Consider the following 17,145-nt stretch of genomic DNA (forward strand, 5'->3'; position numbering starts at 1 on the left):
TCTTCTCACTCCTCAGCACACCCTCCTCTCTCAATCTCACTCCCCCATCTTCTTCTGCACTACGAGCCTCCTTTCCCCTCCCACTCTAATACTATCCGTACCTCCCTCTCTAAATTCTTTTCTCCCATCCCATTCATTCGAGAAAGCACCCCGTCCCTTTCAATGTGCGATGGTGAGAGAGAGTGAAATTGAGAGTGAGTGAGAGAGGGAGAGGGAGAGAGAGAGAGAGAGAGAGATTAAAGGGCATGGGAGAGATGCTGGAATGAGAGATACTGTGGCGAGAGAGGTAGTGAGGGGTAAAAATGTAGACTGTGGAATGAGATGGAGCTGGGAAGGTAGGAACACGTGGGAGATATAGACTTGAGAGAGTGGCAGGGAGATTGGAGGGTGAGAAAGACGGGGTAGAGAGGGTCGAGGGAGACCTACAGAGACAGTGGGAGACGAGATACTGCAGGGAGAGAGTGAAGCATGGGCAGAGAAAGAGAGAGGGGAGAGAGAGGCAGAGAGGAATGTGTGGGCCAGAGAGAGAAGGAGGGATTAAGAGGGGTGAGAGAGGGAGAGACTGGAGAAAGAATGATACTGGGAGGTACAGAATCTGGGAGAGTGAGATTGGAGTGCTGAGGAGAGAGACTGGAGGAGGTAGGAGAGAGATGGGTAGAGGGAATGGTGGCAAAGAAAGAGGCCGAAAGGGTCGAGTAAGTCCAGAGGCAGTGAGGCAGCGACAGTCGAAAGATCTGAGGTGGTGAGAGAAATTTGAGATAGGGAGACAGAACGGAGTTAGGATGGAGATTGGTAGAGATCCAGAAGGGAGCGACTGAGATAAAGAGAGAGACTCGGATGGTGGGAGAGAGGGGGGTAGAGAGAAAGCCGAGCGGAAGAGAGACTGCAGACAGAGATGCTGGGGGCCTAGAGACTGACTGGGGGTGAAGAAGACTTGGGGAGAGAGTCTTTTACGGGAGCGTGACGGGGGTAGAGAGAGAGAGACTCGTGGGGGCGAGAGACCGGAGTTGGGGAGTGAATCGGAGTGAGTGACTAGGGGAGAGAGTGTTTTAGAGACTGGTGGGCGTGTTGCGCGGGGAAAGATGGGGGATACAGAGAGTCGGGAGATAAAAAAGACTGGATAAGGAAATAGACTAGGATTTGAGAGAGCGTCTGGGATAAGGTGGACGTAGTGAGTTAGAGAATAGGCTGTACCCACATAACAACGAGCTGCTAGAGAGCCTTCATTCTCGTGGGGAATTCTGGGATTGCAGAGCATCCATCCTAAAATCCTTCTCAAATATTCAAGTCTTACCTCCTCGTTGACCTCTCCCATACCTCCTCTCAAACCCCACTCGTTCCCACATCGATTCCGCGATAGCCCTTTCTCCAACCAGTCTTCGCGACTACCAATCGGCCTTCCCCACTGTGTGCACTCCTCCCTCCCTCCCCGTCGCCATGTAAAAATGGAAGGATGTGCACCTTGTGCAGGCAGAAGGAAGTGGTGTCTTTATCCATGAAATTGCCAGTTCGGTTAGTTCAGAACAATGCAGTGAGCATAAGGGCCGACTGTACTTTTCCATGTCGGTGAGACCACAGCTGGAGTTCGGTGCACATCTCTGGTCGCTTGTCTCAGGAAGACGTGATTAATCTAGAAAGGCGCAGAAATGATTCACGGATTTGGTTGCCGGGAACGGAGGACTCGAGTCAAAAGGAGACTGTAGAGTGACTGTGCAGTGATCCCAACACTGAGGGCGATGCGACATGGATTCTCCCCTCCGCCACCACAGGCCCTACTCTCAGATTCAATTGTAGGTGACGTTAATGGTGGCAAATGGCACAAATGATCCATAATGGAAGCAGTGTGACGTAATTCACAAACACCGTCATTGAGTTGTAGTGTTCGCTTTAAGAGGTGGTGCGTGACATAATCACGAGAATGTAAGGGGATTCCGCTTTTGGTTTCCTCGTAATGGAAGTAAAGGTCCCTAGTGTTTATTAAGCACCTAACACGAACGGGGCACATTGTATTCGCAAGATCTTACGAACTCACAGTAAATGTGCTCTGATCCCAGAACTTATACCTGCCCCTCCAGCCCCACAATCGTTTTGTTCCCATTAAGAGGTGGTGCCTGACATAATGACGAGAGGGTAAGGGGATCGCTATTGTTTTTCGCGTAATTCAACTGAAGGCTTGAAACTTTTATTGAGCATATAAAACGACTCGGGCTCGTTTTATTCACAAAATCCTACAAACTGAGAGTAAAATGTACACTGGTCCCAGTAATGGGACCCGCCACTGCAGCCAACGGAAATGCATGTGAATTGCCTCCACTCCCTCAACTCCAGCCACACAGTGACTGTGGGTAGAACTTAACAACAGGATGGGTCACACTAGAGGGACTATATTATAGAGTTCAGTCGACAGCGGGAAATTGACCTGTCTCCGTCCAGCTTACCCGAACCTCTGGTCATTTCAATCGTCTCCATTTGCCGGCATCTCAGTCTCCGAAGCTCCATGAAATAATAACACAGCCTGGACAATCCCTCACTACAACACAGGCCCCCTAGTCACGGAAACCTCCTCCTAAACCTTTTCTACACTCCATCCAGTTTAACTACATTCCGCTCATTCTCTCTCTCTCTCTCTCTCTCTCTCTCTCTCTCTCTCTCTCTCTCTCTCTCTCTCTCTCTCTCTCTCTCTCTCTCACACACACACACACACACACACACACACACACACACACAATATCTCTCTTGTTCTTACAATCTCACTAACCCCATGCGTACCCCGCTATCGTTCCATCACCTCATTCAGCCACTCTCTCCCGTCTCCCCTCACAACCGCGTCCCTGACTACATCTCTCTCGATCCCCTCTCCTGCTGTTCTTAGTGTCAACAATCCTAATGTCGCGGCGCTGCCGGTCGATGGGACAATCCTCCCGGGAATAACACCTGGGATAAGGTGGTGAATGTGGTTTGTGCTCAGGTCGCGGCTTTATTAATGAACTGAACACAGAGGTGATCGGATATTTCACCGCGCTGATCACCTGCTCCCTGAACTTCGACTGAGTCACCGCGTAAATAAATGTGTTCGTGCAGCAGCTGAAATTCCTCAGCAAAACCCCGACAAAGTGAAAGATCTATTCAGGATCATTGAAATCGAATCCTTTTCCTGTGATCTCGTAATACATGAAATTTACAACCAGTGTCAGCCACAGGAGGATGAAACTGCCGGAGAGTGTGAAGTGTGAAACCACAGACCTCCTTTTGCTCTCCATCTCCGGGTCACTGCGGTTCTCGCCTTTTCTCTGACCCCTCAGCCCCTTACGGACCCGACTGGCCACTAAAATGTGCCGGACTGTCAGAGCGTTGAGCAGCAGAATCACAACGAAAGGAATGAGCGGACCTAAAACCGTATCGAGCCAGTCATATCCTACCCACCTCTCACCACGTATAGTCCATGAGTTCACCGAACCACGGTACATTGTCGATTATCTCTCTGGGTTCCCAGAGGAAGAAGCGCGGAACGTTTTTCAGATAGGACTGAACGCCGGTTGTTGTCAGAACCACAGCCGCAGTTTTCCTGGTGCAATATATTGTTTTCAGCTTCTGGCAGCAAATGTTGATAAACCGATCAAAGGTGAAAGCGACGGTGAACCAGACAGAACAGTATGTGACTGTGAACCTCAGGACCTGGATAACCCTGCACACAGGGGTAATGCTCAGAAAAGTCCACGGAAAGTATTTATATATGATTCGATATAAAATGACCTCGCTGACAACGGTCAGTAGATCGGCCGTTGCCATGGCCACCAGGTAGCGAGTGGTGCAGGTAGAGAGGCCGCACTTTCCCCGGGACAGGATCACAATCGCCACGAATTTCACTGCGGGAAGAAAGAAGAGAACGGGCATTGGGTAGTGTTGAACACCTTCCCCGGGATTGGGCACGGGATCTGGATTCTGCCAAAGATCAGGAGTGCGAGAGGAGGTGAACGGCTGCTCATCTAATATAATCCACAGGTCACCTTGTCTCTGACTTGCCTTCCCCGTTGTGGAGATAAGACGATGTGTGAGCAATCGTCATGAACAGCACCAATCTGAACTAATCTTGATTCCAGTCCCTGATGCGGCCGGTTTCACTGATTTAACCGTGACTGACCATGTCTCCGAAATTGCATCTGACGGGGCCGAAGAGAGATCCAGGGGGAAACAAAACACACAAAATGCCGGAGAACCTCAGCAGCTCAAGCAGCGATCATGGAATTGAACTAGCAACCGAGCAGATCTCAGAGCGAAAGCAGGAACAACTTAATGATCAGATGCGGAGTGACTCCATTAATGGGTCAGTTCCACATCGCAGTTCAATTCGATAATACACGTCAAGGACGCTCCTGCACGGAAATGGATTTGAGTGTTATTTTATTCCAAGTCAATTTAATAACGAGACGCATTATACTTAAACACATAAAACGCAGATGTATATGGCGACCCAATGACGGATGCCCGATGCGGAGATTAATGGACATTTGAACTTTAGGACCATGTGCTTTGCTTTACATGTGTTTTTTCACCAATATTAAAAACAAAGTCCAAGGAGATCTTAACACCAGCCGCATTTCTTCTCTAAACTTAGTCTGGGTCGCTGTATAAATGCAGGCGTTCGTGCAGGAACTCAGATACATGAGTATGTAGCCGGCTTCAGCTGCCACATAGGCAGAATCGTTGTAATCGCCGTCGTAATGCGCGGTTCCTGCGAGTCGGGTGGTCAGAAAGCTCACAGCAATCGTCAGCCACAACAGAATGAAACTGCCGGACACACTAAAGAGTAAAATGACGGATTTCCGGCGGCTTAACATTTCCGGATCCTTCTGTGTTTGACTGCTGTGACCGCGCAGTCCACGGCGCACTTTACTGGCTAATAAAATGCGCCTCACTGTCAGACAGTTAAACAGGGTTATCAGAACAAAAGGTAATACAACCGTTAAAATACTCTGCAGAAAGGAGAATGCGACTCCCACAAGAGACGTCATGAACCACGAGCTCGCCTGACAGCCCCATTGAATACCGTTAACTATACGCACAGGTTTAAACTCAAATAGATATGGGACATTCTGTAAATGCACCAGGAACGCCACGGTTATAATGCCGGCAACAGCTGTCCTCACTGTGCAATATTTCGCTTTAAGCTTCTGGCAACAGATCGCTACAAACCGATCGACTGTGAACAGAACAGTGTACCAGACCGAGGTTTGCAGGCTGGTCGAATTGAAGTACACGACGGTCTTACAGGCCGATGTGTAGGGCAGGAAGGAGATTGGAAACTGGTACATGACAATATGGTACCCAATTACACAGAACATCATCACCAGGAGATCTGCCATTGCCATGGCAATCATGTAGAGCGATATACATTTGGAAAGGCCGCAATTCCCTCGGAAAAGGACCACCATTGCCAATAGGTTCGCTAGGGAAAGAGTCACAAATGGTGAGTTACAAACATGGCGAGGAGAAGTGTTCTCGAAGTCCAATGTGAAATACTATTCCGAAAGTGATCGGCAAAGTTACCGGGGAATATGTTCCAAGAGAGAATAAAAACTCCTCATTCAATGAACTAAAGCGGTTTGCAGCTGAACTGCGCATTTGCTTGTGGTTAAGTTGCTGGTGACGTGCTCTCGATGTCACCTTGGCGATGTAACCGAGAGGGGGCAGCACTGCTGCTCTTTCCCCATCACAACCCAGAAAAATAGGGGAGATCACCATCTTCTCCATACCTCCCTTGCGCCCTACAATCCCTACCCGTGGGACCATCACTTCATTGGCTCTTACCCTCGAAGCCCCGTTCAGACACCAGCCGGAGGGAATGAGAGCCGTGAGAGAGCTGAACACAGTAGCTGTAGGAGGATCGGCTGATGTGCAGCCGACAGATTTCACTCAACGGAACTCTATGTATTATTGAGCCGCTACTGGCCCGGAGTAACTGGGGTCGTGCCCGCTGTCTGTCATCAACCCCAGGGTGAAACGGATGCAATCGTTCCCTCCGTTTAGTCAATGAATGAGCGCAGAGCCTGGTGAACAGAATCGGACTTCACTGACTCGTCCAGTGTCGCTTGTACACAATCCAGCTTAAACTCGAATAGTTTCAGCAACGTCTATCAATAAATAAGCTCTTCCACTTCGATATATTCGCCATTTTTGATCACATTCATTATCATCTTAAAGGTGCGATAGGGAGAAATTGTTTCACATCCCCAGCTGGACACCCCCTTCTTGTGCTAGCTATATTTACTATAATTCCCAACTGGTAAGGGTAAGACATAAAGGTTTGATCGAAAATCCACAAAGGCGGGAGGGAAGGAGAGGGAAAGAGCGAGTGAGCGAGAAAGAGAGAGCGAGGGAGAGAGAGGGAGGGACGACGAGGGAGAGAAAGAGGACGGAGAGGGAAAGAGGAAAGTGTGTGTGTGTGTATGAGAGAGAGAGAGAGAGAGAGAGAGAGAGAGAGAGGGAGAAAGGGAGAGACAGAGAAAGAGAGAGACAGTCAGAGAGAGAGAGACAGGAAAAAAGAGAGAGACACAGAGAGACGGAGAGACAGAACGAGAGAGAGTGAGAGAGAGAGAGAGAGAGAGAGAGAGAGAGAGAGAGAGAGAGGTGGGGGGGGGGAGTCAGCTAAGGCGGTAGTTCGTAAAATCCACAACGTTTCCACAATTCGTACTGTTATACTGCTCCTTCTCCAAAAGTTAGGTCACAAAATGTATTTCCATTAGCAACAATCCGCGGTATCAAGTTCACGCTGACAATGGTCAACAGCGGAAAGCATTCATCTTTCTGAATTTCAGCAACATCGTGTACGATGAACTTTGGGGGCGGGGAGGGTGGGGCGGCAGTGAACTTTATCCCGCATCAGCGCATGGAGCGGAGACGATCCGTTCAGCAGCAATAGTCTGCCGAGTCTCGGCGCTGAGTTGGTTTCGCCGATAAACGACATCTAGTGTTAATAGAAGACCGTCCGGAACTTTTCTGACTCAGGATGTGTCGACTTACCCGGAACACCGAAAGTTGCGAGAATAGGGTAAAATACAATCCTTACTTGCCGGATTGTCGGTAGAGACATTTTCGGGTATTGTACAAAATGTACCGCACTCCTTTCACGAAGCGCCGCTCGCCTGCGTTCTGATTTCGCTGCCCTTTTATGTAGTAATCTATACCCCGGTTGAAAAAAAAACAACAACAGCAACAAAGTTTGCACAACAACTCGAGTTAGTTACAGTCAGTTAACAAACAAGGTGCCGTTTCTATTTCTGTGTTCTCTCGGGGAATACTTAAAGCTCAGTCCATAACACCGTCTAGTCAAATAGACAATCAGAAAGTTACTAAAGGCGTTCCGCTCATTCCGGATTGAAATGCCTGTCATGACCTATCACCTACTTCTATTGTTGCCTTCACATTCATTTTATTTGATATTCGTTGTAAGATATCTCGCTCCATATCTCACAAAGCCAATGTTAGCTTTGAGTTATCTCACGATTTATCCTGAAACCAATCCCACATCGTATGAACTTTACAGCGGGCTTGCACAGTCTGCGTTATTTGCCCAATGTAATTGTAGACCACACGAATTTCATCAACTTATTCCAACTTTGTCCATACTTCATCAGTCACACTGAACTCAGCAACACATTGTGCAGGCGTGATTGACAAGGGCAGCACGAAACGTATTGAAGTAACCTCTGATTTTTGACATTGAAGGTCAAAGATCTCTATAATAATCTCTGTGACAAATATCAGCAATCCCTAATGGGCATCGGCTTTTCTGGCTCCGAATAAGGTCTCAATAAATGGCGGCGCATATTATGGATCATCACTGGCTCCTCATTTCCATCATCAGAATCGGAACCAGCATCACGTTTACTATCTCCAGTAAATGTCGTGAAATGTGTGTGCAGTGCAACACGTCCACGTGGAGCTCGTTAATGAATGCTTTGCTTCAGTATTCACCAGTGCAGAGCTTCCCAGCAGAGTTGATGCCGGGGACCAGCACTATTAACCCAGTACTCCGTAGACCACAGAGTAGGAATCCCAGAGGGAACTTGATGAACGAGGGGGCAGCCTCATATGCTGGAATATGTCAAGGTTTCGAAGGAAGATTCCCTGGAGATTTTGAAGAGTATGAAGATAGATAAGACACCGAGACCGAACGGAGCATAGCACATACTACTACTGGGTGCGTGGAAAGAGATTGTCTCGGCTTTGCTAATGACATGTGAGTCCTCATTGGCTACATGAATAGGTGTGAAGGATTAGATGGTTGGAGGTTCTGACAAATATAATTATTTTGTTCAAGAAAGGTAACAGGAATAACCCTTGAAAGGATAAATCAACGACTCCTACTTAAGTGATGGGCAAAATGGTGGCGAGTTCCTGGAGATACGACAAGTCTTGGCACATCAACCTGTAACTGCAACGTGGACATCCTCACTCATCGTACCCAGACGGTGAAACTAAGCAGGTGCGCATCAAATCCCGAAACCCTGAGCACAGGTCCCTTACAGTGGTGTGTACTGAGCCCAGTTCTCTACTCTCCCTCCGCCTATGACTGCACTCCTGTTCACGCTACAGACTCAATCATCATAGTCTCAGAGGACACAACAGTGACTGGACTAATCACAAAGTCTAATGAATCTAAAGTTAGAGAGGATGAACTTCAGCCTTCCACTCAACATCAAGAAGAAAATAGAAATGACAGTCGACTTCAAAAATGCCAGAAGTCTCGAACAAGCCCCATTGTTTCTAACCAGTGACGTAATGGAGAGCGTCATCAGGTGCAAGGTTTTGGTGATGAATATCACCGAGCAGCTCTCTTGGTCCATCATGAAAACCTCGCTGGTGGCGAAAGCACAACAGTGACTATACTGTATGAGATGATTAGGGAGAGCTAATCTGTCTCAAACACAGCAGGTCAACATTGTATGTGCTATACTCTAGAAGCAGAGAGACAGATTGCAATCCGCTCAAACGGTCGATTAGGACTGCTCAGAACATCACTGGGACTCAACTACCGGACTCGGAGATAATCTTCAACTCCAGATGCCTACGGCAACATTAAAGACCCATCCAATTTCTGACATTGTCTGTTTAATATCCTGCCATCTGGTAGGAGATAGGGAATCATCTTCTCCATGACAGTAGACTGAAATAACTTCTTCCTGAGGGCCATTGCATTTATCTGTTTTTGCCCAGTATGCGGGAGGAAAGTAATTTCGTTGTCTTCAGCAATGACAAAAAAGTTCCATTTTATTCCATTCATTTGCAGAAGCACAATCTGATTAAAGATATTCCACAGGACTTTCAGAAGAGCAGAACATGTGTCACGAACCTAAGTGAATTCCCTGAGGAATTGGAAAGAAATATTAATTAAAAAACGAGGACTGGAGGTTGTGAAAATTCATTATAGTATGGTATTTTCGCCCATTCAGTCAGCTCATTCAAGAAGGCAGGAGGCATGAGTTCCAGGGAAAATTACCTATGTGGATTCAGAGTTGGTTTCGCAGAAAACAAAGGCTGCGGTGGCCTTCAGGAGATGGGGGAATGAGTGCAAGGGTCAATAGATGATTTGGCAGCTCTGTAAAACCCTGCTGAATCCGCATTTGCTGTCTTCTGTCCCGTTCTGGTCGTCACATTGTAGGAAGGATGTTGAAGCGTTAGAGACGGAGCAGAGGAGATTTACCGTGATTATGAAGAGAGGTTGTGCGAGTTAAGAATTTGCTTTAGGAGGACAGGATGTGAGCTGTGACGTCAGAAAGGCGTAGAAGATGATGAGAGGCAATGGTCGATTGCACAGCACGAGAAACTTCATATTTCCCAGGCAGAAATGGCAAAAACATGGAGGCATAACCTTATGGAGTTGGGCGGAAAGTATTGTCGTGATGGCAGAGGCTTTTCTTTTACACAGTGAGTGGTGTGTACGTACAACCCTCTGTAACTGGTGACGTAGCGTCATATACGTTAGAGACGTCCATTGACTCTCAGATCGGCACGTAGATGAATGGAAAGATAAGGGCTATGTTGTAATAAAGGGTCAGATTGATCTTGGAATAGACTAAAACGTGGGCAGAAACGAGTGCCTACGATACCGTATTTCTGTATGCATTATGCGCTCATGTGTTGCTGAAACGCTCAGGGTGTGACTTGTGACCAGGTACCTCCTTACTGAAGACAGTAAAGCAAAGTGTTCTGCACCTTGAGGGTCCTTAATGATGGATGCCGTCTTGTACAGGCATTGCTTTTTGAATATGGTGAGGAGCCTGATGCCATTACTGGATATGACAACTTTACAACACTTCGTGGCTTTTCCCGATCTTCTGCATTAGCACCTCCACACCTGACGGTGATGCAACAGCCTGCACACTGTCCATGGTGGACCTCTATAAACTTTCTGGAGACTTTTGAGACATGATAAATCTTCTCAAAATTTCCTGTAATTGCATTAAATCTTCTTTCCCAATTCATCATCTACAGAGTTCTGGACCCACGGGAAATCGAAGCTGCTCGTCCTTTCCTCTGCTGACCCGTCAATGAAGACGTACCTGTTTACAGTTCAAATTTCAAAGTGTATTCATTATCACTGTACATTTTTTCAACATTTAGATTCGTCTCCTTACAAATAACCACACAACAAAGAAAGCCAATAGCACGGGTTAAGAAAGAAAATCGTCAAACATTCGATGTGCAGGGAATAAACAAACAGACCAATGCTGCAAAAGATAAACTTAAGCAAATAACATTCAGAACTGAAGTTCAGGAAAGTAAGTGCCCCCCGACAGACAGGAAGCCAGACATTGCACCAATCGATTCAAGAACATATCCCTTCTCCAGTCCATTGTCCAAACTGGTCCTTCGATGAAAACGTCCAGACATCACGTCGGTCCTCGCTTTCGGACTTGTGCCCTGCTGCTTCGATACGCTCTCGGGTCTGGCCTCACCGCCTCTATTCTGCTCCTTCCGAACTTTCCAATTCGGCCCCACTTTAAAATCGATCTAATCTCGGATCTGTCTTCGGTCTCGGGCACGGGGCCGAGCTCTGCCTCGCCTCCGCTCGCCTCTGCTCTGCCACATCGAATCGGCTCAGTCCGCTCCAGCGATGGCTGTACATTGGCTCGTTCTCGGATCTCCGACCCGGACCCCGACGGCTTGATTCGGCCTTCACGGCAGCAGCGTCCAGCGCTTTCGAGTTTTCATTTCACACTGCAAAAATGCCAGTTCATACAGGCGGTTTAAAAGCTCAACTCCGAATGGTAAGTTAGAGGCTTTTGTTTGCAGCGATCGTTTACCAGAATAAATTTATTAATAACGTAGTTTGTTGTTTTCTTTGTTTTTTATCGCCACCGGTAAGTGGTAACTGAGCTGCACCAGCACCATCTCAAACCGGAAGCTTCTCCGCCTCTTCCCACTTCTTCTTCCTGGAGACCACAATCAATTCAATAGTTTCGGTGATGTTGGGTGCTGTTGTGACATCACTCAACCTGCGGATCTACCTCACTCCTATACCGTTCCTCGTCACCTTCTGAGATCCTGCCTATAACAGTTGTGTTATCAGTAAAATCATAGATGATGTCTGAGCTGTGCTTATGCCACTGTTACAATTGAAGAACGTTTACCGTGTCATCTGCAGCCGAATAGGCCTGGTGTACTCGTAGTCACCCGGACACAATGAACACGATCACACGGACAGAATTAGTAGGCCAAACCTAACGGCATAATCGACCAATCCCGTGATGTCACATGACACACCAATAAAGAGTCGCCCGATGGATCGGACGTCTTTCCGCCCCCTTTTTTTTAGGTGAAGCCAACTGGATAATATTCCTCCTGTTTTCTGCTCCGTTCTGATAGGCATAATCCAGAAACCACAGGCTCGATTGATAGTCTGGATTCAGTGCTGTCATCTGGGTATTCTCTTCGACAAGTTCCAGCGTTAACCCGGCTTGTTCACTAGCCCGTTGTGGAACGACGGATTCACTTGGCCATCTGTTGAGGTAGTCTGGATGTCGGCGGCATACACTCAAGTGCTCAAGTAACCATCCTCAAGTGTTGAAGGAACTTGCTGGTCTCCTTTCATCCACCTTGGGCTCTCAGGGTTCTGGCGGACATAAACCGGATCTCCCACCTCAATGTTCCAATGTTCCCTATTTCAGTCGTACCGCACTTTCATTGTCTTTTGTCTCCCTTACTCGTTCTTCCCGATCTGGCGCGACAAATCTAATCAGGAGTGCAGCCTGCGGTCCATAAATACCTATGTGGTGGTTTGTGAGGTTATCCGGCATCAAGAAAAACAGCCAGTAGATCCTGTGGTGCATGTCCCCATGAAACTCTTGAGTCCCCTGCATGACATCTGAGCAGCTCATTCAGCCATACTGTTTGAAGATGGGTGAAAAAGGGACGTATGCTGCGATCGAACTCCATAGTCTTCTGCAGATAGTTGGAATTCCTTACTTGTAAACGATGGACAGTTATCACAGGCCACAGTATCAGGGATTCCATGCATACAAAATACCTGAAGTGTTCATTGTCGTCCGGCTGGTCGAAGTCTTCACCGTTTCTGTCATAGTCCGGTCCGTGAATTCCGTATTCCGGTTCATGGTCCGCTCCATCGACCCTTGCTCCAGGTTTTCCTATCTACCCTGTTTCTGTCCTTGCTGAGCTATTTGAGGCAGCTGATGCTAGTTGGGGCTGGCTGCATAAATACCTCCAGAGACCAGGGCGTGGTTGCTAGATTGTTCTTGTCCTTACTCCTTGTATCCCTTCCCCTGCCTTCTGTTTGCTCGCCTGAAGCCCTGCCTTGTCTTGCCGGTAACTCTCGCCTCGCCTGAAGTTCTGTCTCGCCTTGCAGTGCCTGAAGCCTCAATAAATGGAGGTGCACATTATGGATCATCACTGGCTCCTCATTTCCTTCATCAGAATCGGAACCAGCATCACGTTTACTATCTCCAGTAAATGTCGTGAAATGCGTGTGCAGTGCAATACGTTCAAAAGCACTAAAATAAGTAATAAGAAATAAATAAACAAGAGAGGATAGCGCAAAAAGAACGCAAACAGTGATGTAGTTTTTTAAAAAATATAATTTAGAAAAGTTTAGGAATAGTTTAGCAAGCCGATGCTTGAAGAGAATAAATATACGAGGCTTAGCGAGTATTTTGGTGATACTGACGACAACTCCCTGGACTTTTACATAGCCATGGACAAAGATATGAGCACAATATATTGGGAAGTGTTTAATTTGGGGAAATACCCATCATGACGCTATAAGTCAGGAAACTGGGGATGTGAACTGGGACTAATCACAAAGTCGAATGAATCTACAGACAGAGAGGATGGACTTCAACATCCCACACAACATCAAGAAGACAGAGGAAAGAAACATGTGCCTAGAGTCGGAAGTGGTAGCGGAGGTCGCAAATGAATGTTTTGCATAAATATTCACCAGTGCAAAGTTTCGCAACAAATTTGATGCCGTGGACCAGTACTATTAAGCCAGTACTCCGTAGACCACAGAGCAATTGCTTCATTGTGTTACTGAAAGAGATGATCCCCTCCGCTGGCAGATTCTTCACCAATTGTGCAATCCTAAGCAAGTTCCGATAACTACTACTTAGATGTTGACCTTTCGAAGACTCTATACCACAGATATTCCGAGATATACGAGAAACTCGGATTCAGCAGATGCTCGCTTCATGATTGAAGCATTGAAAGGGAAACACCTGTTCCTCATTTGCTCTTTCCCATTTCTCACAACCTCACCGCATCTCCTTTAAGCTCGGTTAAGCATTTTCTATGAACAGTGGATGCATATCTGAGATACTTTCTCCTGCAGAGAAGCGAATGTTTTTCCATCTGATAAACTCAAAATGATACCAAATGAGATTTTCTGCCTAGATATCCAAATGTTTCTTAACTTATATCTCTCTGACAGTATGGTCCGGTCAGTAAAGTCCGCATTCCGGTTCACGTTCCGGTTCATCTTTCCTTATTCCAGGTTTTCCAGTTTTCCCCGGTTTCCGTTGAAGCACCTGATTCTCGCTTGGACTGGCTTCATAAATAGCTTCAGAATTCAGCCTCTGGCTACTGGACTGTTCCCTTCCCTTCCCTTCCCTTCCATTTCCTTCCCTTTCCTTCCCTTCCCCTTCCTTCCCCTTCCTTCTGAAGTCTTGCCTGAAGCCTTGCCTGTAATCTTTACCTGATGCCTTGGCCGGAAGGCTTGCCTGCAACCTTGTCGGCGTCCTCGCCTGTATCGCTGTCAAGCTCTACCGCCGGAGCAAGACTGAAGCCTTCGTATGTCAAGATAAGGATCTGTCTATCGTCGATTGGAACTGTCCCTTTGTGTCCTCGCCTTCGCTAGGTAGGTCCGGCCGTGTGCCGCTACCTTGAGTTGTGAACTGTCTGTGATTTCGCCTTCACTAGGTAGGTCCGGCCGTTTGCCGCTACCTTGTGTTCAGAACCGTCTCTCTATGTTCTGGGTATGAGCCCGGCCCTACGTCCTGCTCCTTAGGAGGGGTCCTGACTCTGTGTAGAGCCCCGGCCCCAAGTCCTGTTCCAAAGGTGGGGTCCCGGCTCTGTGTTCTGTTTTCCTGTTCTCCCAAGACCACGGTTCTGTGTTCCTTTTCTCCCAAGACCACGGCTCCGTATTCCTGTTCTCCCAAGACCACGTCAAGGTCGGGTTATCGTCCTGTATATGTGCTTTGTTCTGTGAAGGAGTTCCTCGTCTAGTCCTGCAACCAAGCCTTGAAGAACCCAAGCCCCGTCTTGTCCCGCAGCCAAGCGTTGAAGAACACAAGCCACGTCCTGTCCTGTAGCCACGTCATGTCCTCGCCTAGTTGCGAGTCAAGACGCAGGTTCTGGGTCCTTATCCACTCTCTGACGCGGAGACCAAGTTCAGGCTCCTAGTTCCCAGTTCCTTGTCCTAGTCCCGCTTTCCTAGCCTAAGTCTGTGTTCCTGTACAAGCTCCTAGTCTATGCCCTGTCCGGGCCCTAACTCTAGTTCAGTCCAGTTCCTTGTACTTCAGTGACTGCGTCTTGCATTTGGGACCGCCACCAGCACCCCCGTTATGACACTGACTCGCGATAGTTGGGAATTGATCGGGTCGAAACGGTTTAATGTATTGTGTGAAATGTCTTTGCAATTATGCCGTATAACGTTCTGGCCGTAGGCACATTTTAGAGGTCATTCAATTTATTACTTTATCATTTTCTGTCAGAGTCATCTGATGTTCAAGTACTCCCATAACTAGCGTCGATTTAAGTACATGCACTCAGTCCACGTATATAAATTAACCTTATGTATTTACTACCTCATTGTACGTTTTATTTTATAGTATAAGTTTATATTGATATTTATTGTGTTTTTATGCTTACTTTGTTTTTTAAAGCTGCATCGGAATCGAGTAATAATGGCTTCGTTCTCCATTATGTTCGTGTGTTGATGCATGGCAATAAACAATCCCAATATTTGAGAATTGATATCGGGTTGGAGTGACAGAGAGGTACAGACTGTTCAGAGAGAAAACAATTAATGGCGAAAATGCACAAACTAAACAATAGTTGGCAGCATTCTATTACCTTTACATATCGATGTTTCTGAGACAAGATTATTCAATGAAAATTATTGAACTAAGTTCAAGTGAATGCTCCTATGGGGTCCTTAATCTTACATCCCAGGGTCATTATTCCCTGAGCGGTGATATTCAACAACTTCACAATCAGCACAAAAATGTTTACCGAACGACTTCCGAGTTGCTGTTCCAGTGAAGCCATTGAGAGTGTGCTGGAGTGGGTGATGTTGAAGGACGGGTGACATCAGAGATCTATGCTCGGAACATCATAATGAATCCTAATGCGTGAGCATAAAGGGATATTCAGACACAGCATAACGTTTACGGTTCTCAGCTCACGGCTGTCTAGACACATATATCAGGGCAATGCACAAAGCTGTCAAAATCCAGATATCAACAAGGACCATTGTTTACAACGCAGAATATGGCAGAAGGATAGGTGCAAAGTTAGTTATCTGAGCAGTCTCGCTAAAATTCACCACAGGAGGAAGTATTTTTTTGAGGGGGGGGGCGTGGGGCGAAGCGGGTGTCGTGTGGGCAGAGAGGCTCCGGACACGAGTAAAATGAAATTCCCACTGGCAATTGAAGGGTGGCGGGCACCTGTTAGGCAGATATATCAGGTTATTTGTGCTCTTAGTTTACCAACGCCGAGGGTGAACCTCGTTACGTGATACAGCAAACAAGATAGGTTACGTTGGTGGCATGTTACCATTATCTTCAGTCACCAGTTAGCGTAGCTTCCAAAATAAAGCTTCGGATGCAAAGGAGCTGAAGTAAAAAATAGATCACGTGGATGAGATCGGGACAAGGAAGAGCACCTGGCCAGTGTAGACTTCTTCCCAGGTTTTACACTCTTTGGTTGTTCATTGGTGGGATGGGGGAGGGTGTCTGGGAAATTACTACGTGTTCACTCAGGTTTTCGGTTGTGTAAATTCACTTGTGTTTCAGCTGATTCAATAAGTACAGAATGTGCCTGTGCCGAACTGATCATTATTAATAAGGGAGTAATCCCTCACTCAGCATAAAGTGGTGTTAAATTCGGCAAAACATCGGGCACCAAATTCCCTTCAAAATGATGTGTATAATGTCCTCCGTTTAATTAAACCTTCACAACATCCGCAGTTAAAAAAAAACATGGTCCAGTATCTAGTGTGCTACTATGCTAAAGTGACTAGTGAAGGTTTGTTGCCATGACGATTCATGTTGCATGGAAGTATTTGTAATGTGACAGGGAATTTATTCGTCGGTATGCAAAACATTATCTACTTAGCAACTCTGATTTTGGAATTATTGTATATTTCATTTCACGGCCCCTGACAACTGGAACTTTCACCATATTGGCAGTGTCACAGTGAAAATAGATGTAGAATACTTTTTAAGAAAGACCGCCATTCAATTATCTCACATACTACCTCTTGATCATTGCTTTCCAGCGGTCCAATATCCACTCTTGACTCTCTTATACACCCTGTGTATCTGAAGAAACTTCTGTTAACTTCTTTAATTTTATTGTCTTCCATATTTTCTTTTACTTCTTAATGACTTATTAGTTGTCTTCCGTTGG

This window comes from Mobula birostris, chromosome 13 (assembly GCF_030028105.1).
Source record: "Mobula birostris isolate sMobBir1 chromosome 13, sMobBir1.hap1, whole genome shotgun sequence".
Lineage (NCBI taxonomy): Eukaryota > Metazoa > Chordata > Chondrichthyes > Myliobatiformes > Myliobatidae > Mobula > Mobula birostris.